Source organism: Chlorocebus sabaeus, chromosome 2 (assembly GCF_047675955.1).
Source record: "Chlorocebus sabaeus isolate Y175 chromosome 2, mChlSab1.0.hap1, whole genome shotgun sequence".
Taxonomy (NCBI): domain Eukaryota; kingdom Metazoa; phylum Chordata; class Mammalia; order Primates; family Cercopithecidae; genus Chlorocebus; species Chlorocebus sabaeus.
The window spans coordinates 12,212,227-12,235,612 of record NC_132905.1 but is presented as its reverse complement, the minus strand read 5'-3'; the positions used below and the strand labels follow the sequence as shown (position 1 = coordinate 12,235,612).

Sequence of the window (23,386 nt, the reverse complement as noted above, 5' to 3'; positions counted from 1 at the left end):
TTGGGAAAGCAACCCTATTGTATGCCCTCAGCTGTGGAGTCCTCATGGTCACGGTCACAGTCACAGGGTATTGCTTCATCAAGCTTCTCTGCTCTTCTTCTCCATGAGTACACTATCTTTCTATCAATCCAATTCTGTGTTTTCATGGTTTTTGTTTGTTTGTTTGTTTTTCAAAATGGAGTTTCCCTCTTGTTGCCCAGGCTGGAGTTCAGTGGCATGATCTCAGCTCACTGCAACCTCTGCCTCCCAGGTTCAAGTGATTCTCCTGCCTCTGCCTTCTGAGTAGCTGGAATTACAGGCGCCCGCCACTATGCCCAGCTAATTCTTTGTAGTTTTATTTATTTATTTTGAGATCTAGTCTCTCTGTCACCCAGGCTGGAGTGTAGTGGCGCGATCTCAGCTCACTGCAACCTCCTCCTGCCGGGTTCAAGCAATTCTCCTGCCTCTGCCTCCTGAGTAGCTGAGATTACAGGCGCCCACCACCACGTCCAGCTAATTTTTGTACTTTTAGTAGAGACATGGTTTCACCATGTTGGCCAGGCTGGTCTCAAACTCCTGACCTTATGATCTGTAACCTTGGTCTTGTCCCAAAGTGCTGAGATTACAGGCATGAGCCACTGCACCCAGCCTAATTTTTCGTATTTTTAGTAGAGACAGGATTTCATCATGTTGACCAGACTGGTCTCAAATTCCTGACCTCAGGTGATCTGCCTGCCTCAGCCTCCCAAAGTGCTCGGATTACAGATGTGAGACACCGTGCCCGGCCTCTCAATCCAATTCTTTGGATTCTCAGCAAACAGTTTGATTGTTTTCAAAATCTATCAGAGATGAATACATGGTAATTGACTCATTCAAAAATATATATTGACTCTTGGCTTCAGTAGCACATATGCCAAAAATTGGAATGACACAGAGATTAGCATGGCCCCCGAGCAAGGAAGACTGGGAAATTCACAAAGCGTTTCATATGTGTATATATATTGAGCACATACTATGCATTACACACGCCTATAAGCAAAACAGAGGCAGGAGTGAGCCAGGCAGATATTGACTTCTTTTTCAAGATGGAGTCTTGCTCTGTCACCCAAGCTGGAGTGCAGTGGTATAATCTGGGCTCACTGCAACCTCTGCCTCCCAAGTTCAAGTGATTCTTCTGTCTCAGCCTCCCAAGTAGCTGGGATTACAGGCATGCACCACCACACCCAGCTATTTCTTATATTCTTAGTAGAGACGGGGTTTCAGCATATTGGCCTGGCTGGTCTTGAACTCTTGACCTTGTGGTCCACTTGCCTCGACCTCCCAAAGTGCTGGGATTACAGGTGTGAGCCACCGCACCCGGCCCCAGATATTGACATTTTGATGGGAAAGGAGGACAATAAACAGAAATAGATACATAATCTGTCAGGAAATGCTAGAGCTCCAAAGAAAAAGAAAGCAAGGTAAGGGGGAGCATAGGGACTTAAAAATATGTCTGCAAATTCCTTGACACTCCTCCCTGCAGAGGATGAAGCCTAGTTTCCTTCTCCTTGAGCATGGGCTGGTCTGCGTGCCCACAGCTAGTGAATAGAATACAGCCGAGTGATGCGATGTTGCTTCTGAGGGTCCGTTTTTGCCCAGCTCTCTTTCTGTCTCTTGGGATGCTTGCCCTTGGAATCCAGCCACCATGTTGAGAGGAAGCCCAAGCCACAAGGAAGCCACATTAGAGGTTCTCAGTGACAGCCCCAGCTGCACTTGAGTGACAAAGAGCATGTGATCTGTCCTCAGCCTCTGACTTTTTTTTTTTTTTTGCCCAGACTGGAGTGCAGTGGCACGATCTCAGCTCACTGCAACCTCCACCCACTGGGCTCAAGCAATTCTCCTGCCTCAGCCCCCTGAGTAGCTGGGATTACAGGCACACACCATCATGCCCCGCTAATTTTTGTATTTTTAGTAGAGACAGAGGTTTTTCCATGTTAGCCAGGCTGGTCTCGAACTCGTAACCTCAGGTGATCCGTCTGCCCCGGCTTCCAAGGTGGTGGGATTACGGGTGTGAGCCACCGTGCCCGGCCTAGCCTCTGACTCTTTTTTTTTTTTTTGAGACGGAGTCTCGCGCTGTCTCCCGGGCTGGAGTGCAGTGGTCGGATCTCAGCTCACTGCAAGCTCCGCCTCCCGGGTTTGCGCCATTCTGCTGCCTCAGCCTCCCGAGTAGCTGGGACTACAGGCGCCCGCCACCTCGCCCGGCTAGTTTTTTGTATTTTTTAGTAGAGACGGGGTTTCACTGTGTTAGCCAGGATGGTCTCGATCTCCTGACCTCATGATCCACCCGTCTCGGCCTCCCAAAGTGCTGGGATTACAGGCTTGAGCCACCGCGCCCCGCCGCCTCTGACTCTTAACAGCTGCAGTCCCAATAACTGTGGACAGAGAAAGCTGTCTCCACTATGCCCTTTCTGAATGCCTGGCTCACAGAAGCCTGGTGAAATGATAAATCATGATTATTGTTTTAAGCCATTCATCTTGGGGATAATCCGTTACACAGTAAGGAATAGTTGATAAAGGGGAGAGGGTGGGGCATGGTGACTCACGCCTGTAATCCCAGCACTTTGGGAGGCCAAGACGGGCGGATCTCTTGAGGTCAGGAGTTTGCGACCAGTCTGGCCAACATGGTGAAACCCCATCTCTACTAAAAATACAAAAATTAGCTGGGCGTGGTGGCGGGTGCCTGTAGTCTCAGTTACTTGGGAGGCTGAGGCAGGAGGATCATTTGAGCCTGAGAGGCGGAGGCTGTGGTGAGCTGAGATGGCACCACTGTACTCCAATGTGGGTGACAGAGTGAAACTCTGTCTCAAAATAAATAAATAAAAAATAAAGGGGAGGGAGAGTGGGGTGGAAGGTGATAGGAGAGTGAGTGCTAATTAAACAGGGTGGTCAGGGCAGACCTTTCTGATGAGGGGACGTCTGAGCAGAGAGCTGGATGGAGTGGGGGAGCAAGTGAGGTGGATACAGGGGAGAAGCTTTCAAGCGGAGAGAAGGGCCAGGGTAAAGGCCCTGGTGGAGGAATGTGCTTGTGATTCAGTATGGGGGCCGGTATGGCTGGAGCAATACGGAGGAGAAATACAGTGGCAGGAAGTAAGATCAAAAGAAGGGGCGAGGAGAAATTGCAGGCTATGTAGACCTTTGCAGGGAACTGAGCAGAGAATGCTGCAATATGATCTCAGCTGAAGTTTAAGGCTACTTCGGCTGCTGTACGGAAAAACAGTGGTTAGTGAAAGCGTGGATGGAGGGAGAAGCCAGCTGGGAGGCTACGATAGTTGTCCAGGTGAGACATGGACGGTGGCCAGCACTAGTGCGGAGGAGGAAGTGAGATGTGGTCAGAATGTGGATATATTCAAGGTAATGGTGACTCACTTTTTGATGGAAACAGGGTATCAGAGAAGCAGAGGCTGGCAGAGCGGGTGATCTCTAGGCGGGACTCAACGTGTGGACCATAGACTGGCAGCACCAGCAGCACCTGCGTCACGTGGGCGAAATGAGGACTCTCGGGCGCTGCCTCTACCTACTGAATTGTAGCAAGACTCCCAGGTGTTCCCCATGCACATCAAACTTTGAGAAATGTTATTCTAGGTTGCTGTCAAGTCTGGCTGCAGATTTGAAACACCTGGCAAGCTTTTACAACAGCTACCCATGCTAGGTCTGGAGGTGGAGGGGCTGTGTTTGTTGGTATTCATATTTTTTAGCTCCTCAGATGACCCTCATCTAATCCTTGGATCCCCATCCAGGCTTTCCATAAACTCTGTTGGTTCTGACATTAAAATATATCCCAGTGTTACAGCTCTTTCAGAATTTGTCTAGCAGGCTTTCCGGTTTTTGCCAGAAAGCCCCTCTCACGCTTAAAATAATAAAAATTAAAACAAAATATATCTTAAGTCTCATGCCTGCAATCCCAGCACTTTGGGAGGCTGAGGTGGGCGGATCACTTGAGGTCAGGAGTTTGAGACCAGCCTGGCCAACGCGGTGAAACCCTGTCTCTACTAAAAATACAAAAATTAGCAGGGTGTGGTGGCGGGAACCTATAGTCCCAGCTACTCAGGAGGCTGAGGCAGGAGAATTGCTTGAACCTGTGAGGCAGAGGTTGCAATGAGCTGAGATCACACCATTGCACTCCAGCCTGGGCAACAGGGTGAGACTCTGTCTCAAAAAAAAAAAAAAAAAAAAGATGAAGTCTTGCTATGTTGCCCAGGCTGGTCTCGAATTCCTAGCCTCAAGTGATTCTCCTGCCTCAGCCTCCTGAGTAGATGAGACTACAGTTGTGAGCCACAGAGCCTGGCTCCCACCCTCATTTATGTTATTTTTGGATTGAGTTTTCCTTTTGGTGTACTGTTTTTTGTTTTTTTTTTTTTTGAGACAGGGTCTCACTCTGTCACCCAGGCTGGAGTGCAATGGTGCCATCTCAGCTCATCGTAACCTTGGCTTACTGCAACCTTCACCTCCTGGGTTCAGGTGATTCTCCTGCCTCAGCCTCCTGAGTAGCTGGGATTACAGGTGCCCGCCACCATGCCCAGCTAATTTTGGTTTTTGGTAGAGACAGGGTTTCACCGTGTTGGCCAAGCTGGTCTCAAACTCCTGGCCTCAAGTGATCTGCCCACCTCAGCCTCCCAGAGTGCTGGAATTACAGGCATGAGCCACCACGCCCGGCCGACATGTTTTAACTCATCTATCGATTTGTGTTACTATCAGGAGGCAGACCAGTTCCAGCACTCTGAAGAGTTACCGGGACACCCTTTTTATAACCACACCGTCCTTCTATGCCTACGTGAAGATCTGGTGCTGGGTTTACAAGGGGAGGATGAGTGAAGTCAGCTGTGACGATTGACGACTTGTGGGCAAAGAGACCCAGCAGGTCAAGATAGAGACATTTTCCCAACCTCAATCTAGGACTCAATGAGGAGAGCAAATACATTTCATCTGATGTGCCCACGCCACCCAACTGCCTGGCAGGCTGGGTTGTGAAGTCCTCTAAGGCATCTCAGGGCTCAACTGAAGAGTACAATGGTTGATTAGTGATGCCTCTTGTGGACACAGGCCAATGAGAGGGCGTGCACGTGCTGGAGTGTGTTGTTAGTGTCGGGGCTGATTGTCTACTGAGAGGGCGGGGAATGCACGAGGGGAATGGGAGAGAGAATATCCAAGCCGAAATCAGACACCTGTATATATTGTTTTTGTTTTGAGATGGAGTTTCACTCTTGTTGCCCAGGGTGGAGTGCAGTGGCACAATCTCAGGATCACTGCAACCTCTGCCTCCTGGGTTCAAGCGATTCTCCTGCCTCAGCCTCCCGAGTAGCTGGGATTAACAGGCACCCGCCACCACTCATTTTTGTATTTTTAGTAGAGACAGGGTTTCACCATGTTGGCCAGGCTGGTCTTCAAGTCCTGACCTCAGGTGATCTGCCCATCTCAGCCTCCCAAAGTGCTGGAATTAAAGGTGTGAGCCACCACCCCTGGCTCAATATGTATTGGATATTAGATCTGAGATGCTCCATCTTTGAAATGTTTATACCATCTGTCTTTAGTTGTGCTCAGTAACAAGAATCATGACTTCCTTATAAATGCATAAAATCTCAGGGAGACAGAGAATTATGTCTGTGTGAGTATTTACATTAGTGCTTAAAAATCCCGGATTGATTACAAGCTATCCCAGATGACTTCAAACACAACAATACTGGAAGGAAGCAAGTTTATCATCAAAGAGAAAACTAGGAAGCAACTGTGGGAAATCACAGTTTGTCCAGATAAGAGAAGTCTACAAAGAGGCAGCAGGAGGGATTTGAACTGTTTTGTATTCTTACTGTAGTGGTGGTTATACAACTCTCAAAGTATGTTACAATTCATAGAACATACATGCATATATAAAGTCAATAATTAAAAAATCTAAAATCTATTTAGCCATGAAATACGATGCTATAGAACTTGGTTTGCCGCTGGGCATGGTGGCTCATGCCTATAATCCCAGCACTTTGGGAGGCCAAGGTGGGTGGATCACGAGGTCAGGAGTTCCAGACCTGCCTGGCCAACATAGTGAAACCCCATCTCTACTAAAACTACAAAACTTAGCCAGGTGTAGTGGCGCATTCCACCTACATTCCAGCTACTTGAGAAGCTGAGGCAGGAGAATCTCTTGAACCTGGGAGGCGGAGATTGTGGTGAGCCGAGATCGTGCCACTGCACTCCAGCCTGGGCAACAGAGCCAAAAAAAAAAAGAAGTTGGTTTGCCAAAATGTGGCACACACAGAGCTGGTTGTACACAAGATGATATAAGATGAAACACAGATGAACATTTGAATTGTATAGTTATGTATTTGCACTAATTCATATTAGAAGAATATCTAGTTTATCAAGCCTATAATTTCAAAAAGACAATTATGTAAGATTAGGCTAAGTAGAAATTTGAGTTGCTTTAAAGGAAAATATAAAGTAAATAATTGTACAGGTTTTATGCATATAGACAGGATTTTTGACTGGGGTATGGGAATAAAGTTATTTGTCTGAAAGCCCTACCTTGACTAGGTATGGTGGCTCAGTGCAATGGCAGAATTTGATGGGGGAGAGGGCCAAGATAGGAGGATTGCTTGACCCCAGGAATTTGAGGCCAGCCCTGGCAACACAGTGAGATCCTGTCTCTACAAAAAAAATAGAAAAATTAGCCAGGCATGGTGGTGCGTGCCTGTGGTCCCTGATACTCCAGAGGTTGTGGTAGGAGGATGGCTTCAGCCCAGGAATTTGAGGCTGCAGTGAGCTATAACTGTGCTACTGCACTCCAGCTTGGGTGACAGAGTAAGACCTGATCTCAAAAAAGAAAAAGTCCCACTGTTACAAACTCTATAAAAGCAAGTGCAGAAAAACAGGGATATTAAAAGATTATATAATAATTTTAAAAACCAGTTACCAATGCATAACACTGTGAATGTATTTAATGCCACTAAACAGTACACTTTAAAATGGTTAAAGTACTAAAATTTATGTTATATATATTTGAACATGATAAAAACCCAATTTCCAAACATATATTAAAAATGGGGCCGGGCGCAGTGGCTCAAGCCTGTAATCCCAGCACTTTGGGAGGCCCAGACGGGCGGATCACGAGGTCAGGAAGTCGAGACCATCCTGACTAACAAGCTGAAACCCCATGTTTACTAAAAGTACAAAACAATTAGCCGGGCGTAGTGGCGGGCGCCTGTAGTCCCGGCTATTCAGGAGGCTGAGGCTGGAGAATGGTGTGAACCTGGGAGGCGGAGCTTGCAGTGAGCCGAGATCATGCCACTGCACTCCAGTCTGGGAGACAGGGAGAGACTCCCTCTCAAATAAATAAATAAAAATAAAAATAAAAACGATGCCATGCCGTGGTCGGGTGCAGTGGCTCACACCTGACGCCTGTAATCCCAGCACTTTGGGAGGCCAAGGTAGGCGGATCGCCTGAGGTCAGGAGTTCGAGACCAGCCTGACCAACATGGAGAACTCTTGTCTCTACTAAAAATACAAAAATTAGCTGGGCGTGGTGGTGCATGCCTGTAATCCCAGCTACACAGGAGGCTGACGCAGGAGAATTTCTTGAACCCGGGAGGCAGAGGTTGCAGTTATTGCACTCCAGACTGGGCAACAAGAGTGAAACTCAGACGCAAAAAAAAAAAAAAGAAAAAAAAAAAAAGCCATTTTTGTAAAAGACATGCGCATGTCTTTCTTCTGCATAGGAAATTGGAAGGATGGATAGCTACTTTTATACATAGAAAATTGGAAAGAAAGATAATACTGGTGGCCGGGCGTGGTGACTCACACCTGTAATTCCAGCACTTTGGGAGGCTGAGGCGCACATATCACGAGGTCAGGATATCCAGACCATCCTGGCTAACATGGTGAAACCCTGTCTCTACTAAAAAAATACAAACTAATTAGCTAGGCATGGTGGCAGGTGCCTGTAGTTCCAGCTACTTGGGAGGCTCAGGCAGTAGAATTCATGAACCCTGGAAGTGGAGTTTGTAGTGAGCTGAGATCGCACTACTGCACTCTAGCCTGGGCGACAGAGCAAGACTCCCTCGAAAGAAAGAAAGAAAGAAAGAAAGAGAGAAAGAGAGAAAGAGAGAAAGAGAGAAAGAGAGAAAGAGAGAAAGAGAGAAAGAGAGAAAGAGAGAAAGAGAGAGAAAGAGAGAAAGAGAGAAGAGAGAGAGAGAGAGAGAGAGAGAGAGAGAGAGAGAGAGAGAGAGAGAGAGAGAAGGAAGGAAGGAAGGAAGGAAGGAAGGAAGGAAGGAAGGAAGGAAGGAAGGAAGGAAGGGGAAGGAAGGAAGGAAGGAAGGAAGGAAGGAAGGAAGGAAGGAAGGAAGGAAGGAAGGAAATACTGGTTATTTCTGGATAATAAGATTATGAGTGATTTTTTTTTTTTTTTTTGAGACAGAATTTCATTCTTGTTGCCCAGGTTCCAGTGCAATGGCATGATCTGGGCTCACTACAACCTCTGCCTCCCGGGTTCAAGCGATTCTCTTGCCTCAGCCTCCCTATTAGCTGGAATTACAGGCGCCTGCCACCATGCCCAGGTAATTTTTTGTATTTTTAGTAGTGATGGGGTTTCACTATGTTGGCCAGGCTGGTCTCAAACTCCTGACCTCAGGCCCTCCACCTACCTCAGCCTCCCAAAGTGCTGGGATTACAGGTGTGAGCCATCATTGAGTGATTTTTATTGTTTACTTACCTTGTCCAACATCTTCTAGAATACATACATATTAACTTACAATAAGGTTTTATTTAAGAGGCTTTTTTTTTGTTTTGGAGACAGTTTCACTCTGTTGCCCAGGTTGGAGTGCAGCAGTGCAATCTCGGATCACTGCAACCTCTGCCTCCTGGATTCAAGTGATTCTTGTGCCTCAACCTCCCGAGTAGCTGGGATTACAGGCATGCACCACCACGCCCGGTTAATTTTTGTATTTTTAGTAGAGACAGGGTTTCACCATGTTGGACAGGCTGGTCTCGAACCCCAGCCTCAAGCAATCCGCCTGACTTGGCTTCCCAAACTGCTGGGATTACAGGCATGAGCCACTGCGCCCAGCCAACATTTCTGAGGTTTTTTTTATTGAATGGCCAAAAAAAGGAGGGAAGAAGGGAGGGGTATCCTGGGGAGGTCAACAGAAATAAAACCAAAATAAGATTTGAAAAAAGAAAACCACTAAAAATGCAATGTAGCATCTTAGCCTAGAACAGGAACAAGACATTAGTGGAAAAAATTAGTAAAATCCAAATAAAGTCTAGAGGTCATTAACGGTACTTTACTAGTGTTAATTTCTCAGTTACCATGGTATGTAAGATGTCAAAATCTGGGTAAATTGAGTAGAGAGTATGTGTGAACTCTTAATACAATGTCTTTGTAACTTTCTGGTAAAATTAAAATTACTCCAAAATAAGAAATTTATTTTAAAAATTTAAGTTTAGAGGTTGGAATCATCTTTTTGTTCTTCAGTTTTTATTGCTGTCATTAACAATAGCCATTAATGACTAATGGCTAACTTTGGAATTTCCACAAATAGCAGGAGAAAACCATTTGGAGTAGGCAACTGTGAAAACTTATGTGTAGATAGTCCCAAAACAAAAGAGAGACATTTGCACATTCAGAGGTGATTTCTTTTTTCTTTTTTTCTTGGCATTCTATAAAAGTTCAGTGACGACTTTAAGAAATTCTCCTTTGGATATCCTTAGCTTGCAGGGCTGGATCCAGCACCCTCTAGCCTTCTATGACTCAATCCATGCATATAGATTAGGGCCCAGATATTCTACTTGCATTTCCAGAAATATGAGGGGGGAGTACTTCCCAAGGAGAGGATGTAGTCTCTTTGAAATCTGACCCTTTAAAAGTTGGGCTGCTGGACATTAATAAGGAAGAATTGAAAGTGCAGATCAATAAGACTTGCTGAAAATAAAACACACATTAGCATAGAGTATTCTCCCTATAACCAAGATTAATGCCTTTTTAAACCAAACCAGAGCACAAAGGTATATCTTTGAGGCTAATTGCCACTAGCAGATTGCAGAGAGAAAGAAAGACAGGCTGGGGGGCAGGGGCTGGTGGACAAAACCCAATTGCAGAACTCCTGAGAGCAGGAGTGAAATGAAATAACCCCTTGAGTTATGCAGAGAATTTAACCAGCACTGGGCTCGGTTTTATTAGGCATGCATTTGAAATTTAAATACGTTCTGGGGACAATGGCTTTTTACAGCATAGCCAGGAGCTTGCCAAATAGGAGCAGAGCAAGTTTATTAACAAGAGGACATGATCAAACATAAAATAGCAGGCTAAGGACTCCTTTTCTTGTACAGCCACGTTGAAAAGACTTCTGTGGAATTCCAATCCTTCTCTTGACACACCCCTTGTCTAGGACTGTATTTACTCAAACAGCCACCCTCATTTCCTTTTAAAATTTGTTTGTCATTAGCCATTACTCACTGAAAAGCCACTTTTTGAGGTTTTAATATCCCTTTTAATAAGGTACTGTTTTTTGAAAACTACCATACCAACATTTTTGTTGGTGCAATGTTTTTTGGTATTTGAAAAACTATGAAATCAGAAGAACTTGTGGCTTGAGAAAGTCCCAGATGCATACATATCCTAAATCAAATGGGCACTTGTTTAGAATGCTTTCTAAGGATGTGCCTCACCCATCTAAAACCCTTCCGACGTATCGCATCGTGGTTAAGCAGGTAGAATCTAGAACATGATTGTCTGGGTCTAAACCCAGGCCTCCCCCACCTTGGCCTTGGGCAAGTTCCTTAACCTTTCTGTACCTGATGTCCTCATTTCCAAAATGGGGCTAATAGTAGTCCCCACCTCACAGGGTTGTTTTAAGGATATACATGTGTATATACATATTGCATATGTATATATTGCACATGTAATTGTATATCTGTGTGTGTATTTATATATAGATATGTGTGTGTATTTATATATAGATGTGTGTGTGTGTGTGTGTGTGTGTGTGTGTATTGTACTTCCAGGAGAATTCTCAATAAATGGGAACTGTGGTTGTTTTGGCTTTTTATTGTATTATGGCTGTGAGGCAGAGCTTGTGTTCCTGTGTATTTTCCCCAGGGGTGGTTTGGCCATGAAAATGAATGGGGTGGCAGGTGATACTGGGGAGACCAAGGAAAGCAGGAAGAGTGAGGCTGGGAGCAAGAGAAAAGAAGGTCGGGAGATTCAGTCTCAGCTCCTTGCCCTTCTCCTGCCGTCTCACTAGCCTCTCACCCCAGGCTTAGTCTCTCAGCTCTTCCCTTTGTTTTCTCCTGAGTTGATCCATTTTCTTAAAGTCTGATTGTCTTTCCTACCAATGTATTAGAAAACAAATCATAAGGCTGGGTGCGGTGGCTCACGCCTGTAATCCCAGCACTCTGGGAGGCCGAGGCGGGTGGATCACAAGGTCAGGAGATTGCGATCATCCTGGCCAACATGGCGAAACCCTGTCTCTACTAAAAATACAAAAATTAGCCGGGCGTGATGGTGGGCACCTGTAGTCCCAGCTACTCGGGAGGCTGAGGCAGGAGAATGGCATGAACCCAGGAGGCGGAGCCATTGCACTCCAGCCTGGGCGATAGAGCCAGACTCCATCTCAAAAAAAAAAAAAAAAAAAAAAAAAAAGAAGAAGAAATAATAAGGCTGGGTGCGGTGGCTTACGCCTGTAATCCCAGCACTTTGGGAGGCCGAGGCGGGCGGATCACATGAGGTCAGGAGTTCAAGACCAGCCTGAGTAACATGGTGAAACCCTGTCTCTACTGAGAACACAAAAATTAGCCGGGTATACTGGCGGGCACCTGTAATCCCAGCTACTCGGGAGGCTGAGGCAGGAGAATCTCTTGAACCCCAGAGTCGGAGGTTGTAGTGAGCTGAGATCGTGCCACTGCACTCCAGCCTGGGCAATAGAGCAAGACTCCGTCTAAATAAATAAATAAATAAGCCAGCCAGCTGTGGTGGCACATGCCTGGAGTCCCAGCTACTCAGCAGCTGAGGCAGAAGAATTTCTTGAACCCAGGAGGTGGAGGTAGCAGTGACCTGAGATTGCACCACTGCACTCCAGCATGGGTGACACAGGAAACTCCATTTCAAAACAAACAAACAAAAAACCCCTACCAAACTCCTGGTCAACCTCAAATCTGCATTCCTACAGGATTCACCTGCTTGACTCCTGGCAGCTCTATCCCACCACTGGCAAAACAATGGACAAACAAATAAACAAAAAACCAGGCGATTTCTTTGACTTTTCAATTTGTCTGCTTTCCCATCCAACCCAGCCATCCATCTTCACCTTTGAAACAGATTCGGAATCAGGACCCTTCTCTCCATCCCCACTGCTCCCATCCTGGTCCAAATCTGAACGTGGTGCTAACTCCTCAGCTGCCTCCTGCCCCATGCCCTGTTCTCCACACAGCAGGCCGAGTGATGTCACGGAAGTGCAGGCTGGACAACGTAGCTCACGTGCACTCTCAGGTGACGCCTGAATCTCTGCCTCCCTTGACTCCTGACCACAGCTCCACTACTTTCTCCCCCTGGCTGGCTCCTCCAGCCACACGAGCCTCCTCGCTGCTCCACGAGTCCCCCAGGAGGCTCTACATTTGGACCTTGGCACTGGCTGTGCCCTCGGTCTGGGGCACTTCCCCCCATATTCCATGCCCCCCCTCCTCCCTTGCTCTGTCCTTCCTTCAGATCACCTTCAGTGGGGCGTGGTGGCTCATGCCTGTGATCTCAGCACTTTGGGAGGCCAAGGTGGGCAGATCACTTGAGGTCAGGAGTTCAAGACTAGCCTGGTTAACATGGGGAAACCCTGTCTCTACTAACAGTACAAAAATTAACTGGGCGTGGTGGCAAGCACCCGTAATCCCAGCTACTCGAGAGGCTGAGGCAGGAGAATTGCTTGAACACAGGAGGCAGAGGTTGCAGCGAGCTGAGATCATGCCACTACACTCCAGCCTGGGCAATAGAGTGAGACTCAAGTCTAAAAAATATAATAATAATAAAAAATAAAAATAAATTAAAATCACCTTCTCTGTGACCTTCACTGACCTCTGGATATAAAATGGCAATCCTTACCCATCAGCATTGGTTCCTCTCTCTACTTTTTAAAAAAAATCCGTAGCATTTCCCAGTATCTAACACATTATACATTTTACGTAGATTATTTCGTTGTTTATCTGTCTCCTTTCCCTTACCGCCCCCCGGCCCCCACCCCATGTGAGCACCATGAGATTAGGGGCTTTCTTCATTCATTGCTCTATCTCCTGTCTAGAATAGTATCTAGAATAGTATCTAGCACATGGCAGAGCTCGAGCATTATTTACTGAATGATTAATATCTGTCTACTTGACTACTACCATCTCCTCTATTCGAACACTCAAAGTCAGGGGCTGTGTCTGTTTGTGCTTACTCCAATGGCTGGTGCATGGCAGTTGTCCAGTATATTTTGTTGGGTGACTATACATGGGCCTCATAGGGCATCTGCTTCCTTCTCTGCAATAGGAGAAGTGGGGAGTGCTGATTAGAAAGCCTGCCGAGCGCGGTGGCTCACGCCTGTAACTTTGGGAAGCCGAGACGGGTGGATCACCTGAGGTCAGGAGTTCGAGACCAGCCTGACCAACATAGTGAAACCCTGTTTCTACTAAAAATGCAAAATTAGACGGGCGTGGTGGTGCATGCCTGTAATTCCAACTACGTGGGAGGCTGAGGCAGGATAATCACTTGAACCCAGGAGACAGAGGTTGTGGTGAGCCAAGATCATGCCATTGCACTCCAGCCTGGGTAATGAGAGCGAAACTCTGTCTCAAAAAATAAATAAATAAATAAATAAACAAACAAACAAAAATAAATTTAAAAAAAATAGTAAGCCCAATCCTGCCTATAGGGGCAGCTTCCCCTTGGCCCCAGCATGGCGGCTTACGCCTGTAATCTTAGCACATTGGGAGGCTAAGGCAAGAGGACAGGTGAGGTCAGGAGTTTGAGACCAGTCTGAGTAACATAGTGAGACTCTGTCTCTGCAAAAAAATAAAAAAATAAAAATTAGCCAGGAATGGTGGTGTGCCCCTATAGTTCCAGCTACTTGGGAGGCTAAGGTAGGAGGATCGCCTGAGTCCAAGTGTTTGAGGCTGTAGTGAGCTGTGATGGCACCTTTGTACTCCACCCTGGGTGACAGAGTGCAACCCTGTTTCAAAAAAAAAAAAAAAAAAAAAGAGAGAGAGAGGAAGAGCTTTGTTTCCTGCATAACAAACCACCTCAACACTTAATGGCTTCATACAACCACCTATATATCTCATAATTGTGCAGGCTGGTCAGGCAGGTCTTCCAGTGTGGGGCAGCTCAGCTGATCTCTTCAAATCAAATAATCCTCCCAGTCAACACAGATTAAAATCGAAACCCCTGGCAAGCAGAGGGCTTTTGTATTCAAGGAGGAAAACTCACCATCCCACAAAAGGTTGGCATGAAATTAAGGTGACAAGGGGAAAAAAGAGCCATGAGCTACTGGCCAAATAATTCAGCTTAATCTCCAGGAAATGATTGTCATAGCCTTAGGAAGGTACATGTGCAGATTTGGAGAACTCTGGCTGAAACAGCTAGGCGGCCTTGGAAACAAATTCATATTGCATGCGACATGCCCAAGGGCAGCGGGCTCTGGCTGCAATAATGACTATATTACAGGAATGGAAATGAAGAATGGATTTGGGAGTGGCAGACATCTAATGATGATTACAGAGAACAGGAACCGCAAAATTAGGATGCATCCACAGATACTTTTTTTTTTTCAGAGACGGGATCTTGTTCTGTTGCGCAGGCTGAAGTAGCATAATCATAGCTCACTGTAGCCTTGAACTCCTATGCTTAAGTGATCCTCCTGCCTCAGCATCCCAAATGCTGGGATTACAAGCGTGCACCACCATGCCTGGCTAATTTATTTTATTTCATTTTTTGTAGAGATTGAGTCTTGCTTTGTTGCCCAGGCTGATCACGGTTACTTTTGAGTATATATAATCAGTGGCTATCGGGAACACAGGAGGCCCAGTTACTTCCATTTCTTGAGATATTAAAAAATTTTAAAGGGGATATTCTGTGTGATATATTATCAAAATTGTGTGATACGCTAAATGTGTACAGTTTTCAATCATAACTTTTAACAAACCCCCAAAAAAGGCAAAAAAAGAAAACCAAAAAAACTCTAAAGAAAAGTAACGTAATTGTGCTAGTCAAAGATAGGTTTTTTTCTTTGTTTGTTTTGAATGGAGTCTCAGTCTGTTGACCAGGCTGGAGTGCAGTGGCACAACCTTGGGTCACTGCAACCTCCACCTCCCGGGTTCAAGTGATTCTCATGCCACAGCCTCCCAAGGAGTAGCTGGGATTACAGCAGGAACCACCACGCCCAGCTAAGTTTTGGATTTTTAGTAGAGACAGGATTTCACCATGTTGGCCAGGCTGGTCTTGAACTCCTGACCTCAAGTGATCTGCCTGCCTCGGCCTCCCAAAGTGCTAGGATTGCAAGCCTGAGCCACCATGCCTGGCCAGCCAAAGATAGTTTTAAGAAACATTAATTCATTTGTGCTGTACACTGTGGTCCAGTGATGAGACCCACTTTTAAAATTGTACAAAATCTTCCTGATGATGAAATATTGTACAGAGCAACTGGTCTAAGCTCTTCAAAAAGTTAACGTCAGGCCAAGCACTGTGGCTTATGCCTAAAATCCCAGCACTGTGGGAGACCAAAGCAGGAGGATTGCTTAGGTCCAGGAGTTCAAGACAAGCCTGGGCAATATAGTGAGAGCACTGTCTGGCTTCCTTAATTTAGTATAATGTTTTTGAAGTTTCTCTTTATTGTGTCACAGAATTCCAGCCAGGCAAGGTAGCTTATACCTGTAATCCCAGTGCTTTGCAAGGCTGAGGCAGGAGAATCGCTTAAGCCCAGAAGTTCAAGATCAGCCTGGACAACATGGCAAAACCCTATCTCTATTAATTAAAATTAATTAAAAATTATAAATGACATAATTTTTGATAATATATACTATATACTATATAATATATAATACTATATAGTATATACTACATAATATATAATATTAAAAATTATAAATAAATAAAAAATTAATTAAAAAAAAAAAGCCAGGCATGGTGGCACACGCCTGTGGTCCCAGCTACTTGGGAGTCTGAGGTGGGAGGATTGCTTGAGCCCAGGAGGTAGAGGCTGCAGTGGGCTGTGATCACACTGCTGCACTCCATTCTGGACACAGAGAGAGACCTTGTCTCAAAAAAAAAAGTTAATGTCATTAAAAAAAAAGCAGGGTGGCAGGGAGAGCTGGTCTAGATTTTATTTTTATTTATTATTATCTTTTGAGACAGAGTCTTGCTCTGTTGCCCAGGCTGGAGTGCAGTGGCGTGACCTTGGCTCATTGCAACCTCTGCCTTCCAGGTTCAAGAAATTCTCCTGCCTCAGCCTACTGTGTAGCTGGGACTACAGGTGTGCTCACCATGCCCGGCTAATTTTTGTATTTTTAGTAGAGATGGGGTTTCACTATGTTGGCCAGGCTGATCTCAAACTCCTGACCTCAGGTGATCCTCTCGTCTTGGCCTCCCAAAGTACTGGGATTACGGGCATGAGCCACTACACCCCGCCTGGTCTGGATTTTAAAAGAGACACAGGACAGCCAGGTGCAGTGGCTCATGCCTGTAATCCCAGCACTTTGAGAGGCCAAGCCAGGTGGATCACCTGAGGTTTGGAGTTCGAGACCAGCCTGACCAACATGGAGAAACCCTATCTCTACTAAATATACAAAAATTAGCCAGATGTGGTGGCACATGCCTGTAATCCCAGCTACTCAGGAGGCTGAGGCAGGAGAATCGCTTGAACCTGGGAGGCAGAGGTTGTGGTGAGCTGAGATCATGCCATTGCACTCCAGCCTGGGCAACAAGAGCAAAACTCCGTCTCAAAAAAAAAAAAAGGAGAGAGACACATAGGACATATGTAACATATGGGCCTTGATTAGATCCTGCTTTGAATAAACCAGCTGTAAAAGATATTTCTGGGAAAAATGTGGTTGTTTAAAAAAGTCCTCCCTATTGTTTTGGAGACACAGCCTGAGAGATCTAGTGACAAACATTCACAAAGTCTGTAATGTGAGATCTTCAAGGGAAAAATCAATGATGGATGAAGCAAATACGGCAGCATGTGAACCATGATCCTATCCAGGCAATGGGTGCACGCATAGAGATAGAAACTGCTGTCTGTGCTTTTCTACATGCTTGAGAATTTTCATCATAAAAAGTGAAAATAGAACACAGCACACTCAGGAGCTAAGAATAAGCATGAAGTTCTGTTTGTACTTAATATAGTCATCTGTATTATAAATGAGGGTAAATAGAAGATAACAGGAATATTTTGAGGAGAAAAAAAAGGGCATGAGGAATGTCATCTTCCCATCTTCTTACCAGTGTTTTCTCTGTGACTCTGAGGATGACCTCATGTAGAGATAATGTCAAAAGTCCACGTTTTAGACCCTGCATCTGAAGACAGGGTCAAATGGCTTCCTTGATCTCCCTGTGATAGGATGGGGTGGCTATTGTCTTCTTCTTCCTTCATTTTGCCCTCCTGGTGATTCTATCAAAACAGAGATATTAGAATGACCCGATGGGCCCGCCCAACTTCTTGTAAGTACTCTGTTTACTTTCCAAAATGGAAGAGAGAAGGTGACTTTGAAGATAAGGAAAGAAGCTGATTAACCAGTTAAACTATTTCTGTTAGTTCAGTGATCAAATTTCACTGTATTATTTCCAATGTGAATAGTTAACTTCCTAGTGCAGTCATATATAAAGAAGATGAGTTCAGATAGTAAATGACCATAGCTATATTCCCCTAGCCAGCTCCTCACCCTTTTCTGATCAGAAATCAACTTCCTGATTGCCCTCTGAAACTTAGTACTGGAATCTAGAAGACACTGTTGGCCACAAACACATGTCACAGTAGCAGACGCTGGATTCGTTTTATTTTTGATGAAGGAATTCCTGAAGAACCAAAGTGCATGGATGCAACGTTTTGCAGCCTTCTACACAGTGAAATACCTTCGCATAGAATCAAACCACGGCAGCTTGTCACTCAGATCTGGGATTCACGGTTATCTGGAACTGACTCAAATTCCAAAATTCAAACAGTATTTTGAAACAACAACAAACTCCAAAAAGCTTTTAAGATAGATCCCATTCTCATACTCACCCAAACTCATCCATGGAGAAAAGAATCCATGGCTACGGGAGCTGACAACAAAATTAATCACTTTCAATTTTTAAAAAATTGAAAGTTGGAGTCAAGTGCTGATGCAGTGGGTGGAATTAAACATTAGCAAGAAGAGCTATATTAATTAAAAATCTAAATGTGTGACCTATCTCCTTATCTGGTTTCAGTGGGCTGGGGGGGCGGTTCTGTCAATCAAGATAGCATGATGTAATGTAACAATACCATTTCTAAACACATAAAAATTCACAGAATGCACGTCTACACTTTTCTCTGTAGAATTTAAAAAAAAATCAATGAATTAGCCAGGCGTGGTGGCATGTGCCTGTAATCCCAGCTACTCAGGAGACTGAGGCAAGAGAATTGCTTGAATCCAGGAGGCGGAGGTTGCAGTGAGCTGAGATCGCACTACTGCACTCCAGCCTGGGTGACAGAGCGAGACTTTGTCTTTCTTTTGGGGGTGGGTGGGGGGTGGGGTGGAGTGTCACTCTATCTCACAGGCTGGAGTGCAATGGTGTGGTCTCAGCTCTCTGCAACCTCCACCTCCTGGATTCAAGCAATTCTCCTGCCTCAGCCTCCCAAGTAGGTGGGACTATAGGTGCGTGCCACCACACCTGGCTAATTTTTGTATTTTTTTTTTTTTTTTTGAGATGGAGTCTTGCTCTGTCGCCCAGGCTGGAGTGCAGTGGCTGGATCTCAGCTCACTGCAAGCTCCGCCTCCCGGGTTCACGCCATTCTCCTGCCTCAGCCTCCCGAGTAGCTGGGACTACAGGCGCCAACCACCTCGCCCAGCTAGTTTTTTTGTATTTTTTAGTAGAGACGGGGTTTCACTGTGTTAGCCAGGATGGTCTCGATCTCCTGACCTCGTGATCCGCCCGTCTCGGCGTCCCAAAGTGCTGGGATTACAGGCTTGAGCCACTGCGCCCGGCCATTTTTTGTATTTTTTTTAGTAGAGGCGGGGTTTCACTATGTTGACTAGGCTGGTCTCGAACTCCTAACCTTGTGATCCTCCTGCCTCAGCCTCCCAAAGTGCTGGGATTATAGGCGCGAGCCACCGCGCCCAGCGAGACTCCATCTTAAAAAAAAAAAAAAATAATAATAATACTATGCTTGTCCCCATTTTAAAGGTGAGGAGACAGGCTCAGAGAGCTGAAGTAACTTATCTAAAGTTCCACAGCCAGGAAGTGGTGGAGCTACAACCTCATCTGGAAATTATGAGTGTAAAGTGAGATTGGGCCTGCAGGAAACATGCTTTAACTGGTGCCTGTAATAGAGCAAGCTTTCAAAAAATTAGATCTGCCTGGGCACTTGGTGGTGCCTGCCTACAGTCTCAGCTGCACTGGAGGATTGCTTGAGCCTGGGAGTTTGAGGCTGCAATGCACTATGATCACACTGGGCAACATGGCAAGACCCCATCTCTAAAAAATGAAAAGAAATAAAATAAATTATATCTGTTGCTATTATTAATTTGGAACATAAGCCATCAGAAATTAACAAATGAGGGAAAACCTGAGCTAACCCTTCAAATCTTGCCTTCATAGCATGTTTATTGAACTGACATCTTCGGGGGGCAGCTACCATGTCAAAATGGTGTTTGTTGTTCTGGGGAAGGTGATAGATCACGCAGAGTTTGCTTTCCTTGGTCTCTGGATTAATTGTCAGTTTTTTAAACAGGATTTTGACATGCTAAGATCTCCCAGAAAGTATGCCATTAAAACGAAGAAGGAGAAAAACAAGAAACCTCATGGAGGTGACACTAGAAGCTGAGTGTGTACATTTTACCACTGCAGTTTGCTGGCCACTTATGGTCAGTTGGTTCACATACAAACCACAACAAATACATGCATGTAATGAAATAAATTGGCTACTTGAACTGTTTTACTTTCTTTTTTTTTTTTTTTTTTTTTTGAGACGGAGTCTCGCGCTGTCGCCCAGGCTGGAGTGCAGCGGCCGGATCTCAGCTCACTGCAAGCTCCGCCTCCTGGGTTCAAGCCATTCTCCTACCTCAGCCTCCCAAGTAGCTAGGACTACAGGCGCCCGCCACCTAGCCCGGCTAGTTTTTTGTATTTTTTAGTAGAGACGGGGTTTCACCACATTAGCCAGGATGGTCTCGATCTCCTGACCTTGTGATCTGCCCGTCTCGGCCTCCCAAAGTGCTGGGATTATAGGCTTGAGCCACCGCGCCCGGCCGTTTTATTTTCTTTATAACTTAAAAATACATAAGTCACATGTTGTTGGAGAAAGTGCAGATATAAACAACAGGAAATAGAAAAATAATCACCCATAATCCCACCTTGAAATAACCATCTTTTTTTTTTTTAGACGGAGTTTGGCTCTTCTTGTTGCCCAGGCTGGAGTGCAGTGGTGCGATCTTGGCTCACTGCAACCTCGCCTTCCAGTTGCAAGCGATTCTCCTGCCTCAGCCTCCTGAGTAGCTGGGACTACAAGCACGTGCCACCACACCCAGCTAATTTTTTGTATTTTTTAGTACAGACAGGTTTTCACTATGTTGGCCAGGATGGTCTCAATCTCTTGACCTCGTGATGTGCCCGCCTCGGCCTCCTAAAGTGCTGGGATTACAAGCGTGAGCCACTGTGCCTGGCTGAAATAACCATCTTTAACACATGCTAGGGATCTAGTTTTGTTTAAATAAGGGTTTTGTTTTGTTTGTTTTTTTCCTCCGCTGCAGGAAAGGTTTCAATGGATCACAGTGTAAAGCATTTAAATAAACGATGGTAACTCACTGGAAACAGTGATGATCTGAGAGGCAGACTGAGAGATCTCCAGTCTCTGTGTTGTGTATGTCTGGACTCTTTCACCAAAAGTACTTTTTTTCACCAAGCCTGACTCTGTTTAAGATGAGAAAAAAACCTAATAAGGATCCATTTTTAAGTTAAAAATGTAATGATTAGAATGAATTTAGAGCATATATTTAAAATGCCAATATCAGTTCCAAATGTCTCTTTAGATGGCAGAGCAGTCCGCACACACATTCGAGTACGTATTTTCATGGACATCTGGAAAGACCTGTCATTAGCTAAATATCCCCCCATGAGATGGAGCGGTCAGATGGTGTCCACACGCCTCCAAAACAACTTGTCAATTCAATAAGAAAAAAAAAAAAAAATCCCAATCCAACCATCTAGTCAATTTAGAGCCAAATTATCAGCCAACCATTTGTCATGTAATCCAAACAAACGGTCACCTAAGTAAATCTACCTTTTAATTAGTTATGCTTATATCACACAGACACTGTCAGGCAAGACTTTCGGTAGCAAAACAAAAGACCATGAAATTTGTAAGGAGGTATTTCCAATCGATCCTCCGTAAGACCCACCCAGGGGTGAAAACACAGGTTTGTATTCATCTTAGTCCATGATTATTGGAAGAAAGAAGAAATTAAATGTCTATAGGTTGGCCAGACGAGGTGACTCATACTTGTAATCCCAGCACTTTGGGAGGCCAAGGTGGGTGGATCACCTGAGGTCAGGAGTTCGAGACCAGCTTGGCCAACGTGGTGAAACTCTGTCTCTACTAAAAATATAAAAATTAGCCAGGCGTGGTGGTACATTCCTGTAATCCCAGCTGCTCAGGAGGCTGAGGCAGGAGAATCACCTGAACCCGGTAGGCGGAAGATGCAGTGAGCAGAGATTGCACTACTGCACTCCAGCCTCAGTGACAAGAGTGAAACTCTGTCTCAAAAAAAAAAAAAAAAAAAAAAACACAAAACCAAAAACAACAAACAGAATTAGCTGGGCGTGGTGGCTCATGCCTGTAATCCCAGCTACTCGGGAGGCTGAGGCAAGGAGAATCGCTTGAACTCAGGAGGCAGAGGTTGAAGTGAGCCGAGATCGTGCCACTGCACTCCAGCCTGGGCAACAGAGTGAGACTCTGTCTCAAAGAAAAAAAATAAAAAAGTTCTTTAAACCCTCAAACTTTTATAGGGAAGAAGCAGCTTGCAAACTACTTCGGCTGCAAACATGAGCTGCCTTTCATGAGAGAAGAAGGATGACTCAGAAAACAGATCCAAGAGTTCAGAGGGTAGATCCAAGAGTCACGGAGGACAGTAAAAGAGCACCCCAAGGTCCATCTTCATACACCAATTTGCTGTGTGACTTGAGAAAGCTGGAGACTTTTTTGGGCCCCACTGATCGCCACAATTTATAGCATTGGTATTTATAAAACTTAGACAGTTAGGATGAGTCAACCCGCTCATTTTATGAAAGACATTGTTTTTTCTTAGTATTTACATTAAGTAAAAGGACAGAATTTTTATGTTCCAGCTCAGACATTGGCACACTAGCTGACTTCAGATAAGCAACCTATGCGTCCATGCTGAGCCTCAGTTTTCTCATCTCTAAAATGGGGGCAAGTGAATTGCAAGGAATGTGGTGTGCGGAAAGTAGAATGAACCAGGATAAAGGTTTCCCATGTTTTATTGTTTATCTGTCCATCATTTTTGCATATGCCTTCTATTCTTTCCTTCCTTTCCTTTTCCTTCCTTCCTTCGTTCCTTCCCTCCCTCCCTCCCTCCCTCCCTCCCTCCCTCCCTCCCTCCCTTCCTTCCTTCCTTCTTTCTTTCTGAGACAGGAACTCACTCTGTCACCCAGGCTGGAGTGCAGTGGCATGGTCTTGGTTCACTGCAACCTCTGCCTCCCAAGCTCAAGCAATCCTCCCACCTCAGCCTCCCGCATAGCTGGGACTACAGGCACATGCCAACATGCCTGGCTAACTTTTTGTATTCCTGGTAGAGATGGCGTTTCGCCATGTTGCCCAGGTTGGTCTTGAACTCCTGAACTCAAACAATTCACCCACCTTGCCCTCCCAGAGTGCTGGGATTACAGGCATGAGCCACTGTGCCTGGCCAATGCCTCCTTAAAAAAAAAAAAAAAAAAAAAAAAAAAAAAAATTAAGACAGTTTACAGAGATTAAAAAAAAAAAAAAAGAATAGCCAGACCAGGCATAGTGGTACACGCCTATAGTTCCAGCTACTTGAGAGTCTGAGGCAGGAAGATTACTTGAGCCCAGGAGATGAAGACTAACCTGGGCAACATAGTTGCCCATCTCTAAAAAAAATAAAGAATATGGCCAGGTGCATTTGCTCATACCTGTAATCCCAGCACTTTGAG

At 45.2% G+C, this 23,386-nt stretch overlaps 1 non-coding gene and 1 pseudogene across 1 annotated transcript; both read left to right on the top strand.

The window, feature by feature from the left end:
- The first annotated feature begins 872 nt into the window (after window positions 1-872).
- On the top strand, window positions 873-973 carry LOC119618654 (U6 spliceosomal RNA; annotated as a pseudogene).
- A 2,824-nt stretch (window positions 974-3,797) lies between these two features.
- LOC119618665 (U7 small nuclear RNA) lies at window positions 3,798-3,859 on the top strand. The gene has a single exon (XR_005235035.2). It is a non-coding gene; the product is annotated as a U7 small nuclear RNA (small nuclear RNA).
- Window positions 3,860-23,386: the final 19,527 nt, after the last annotated feature.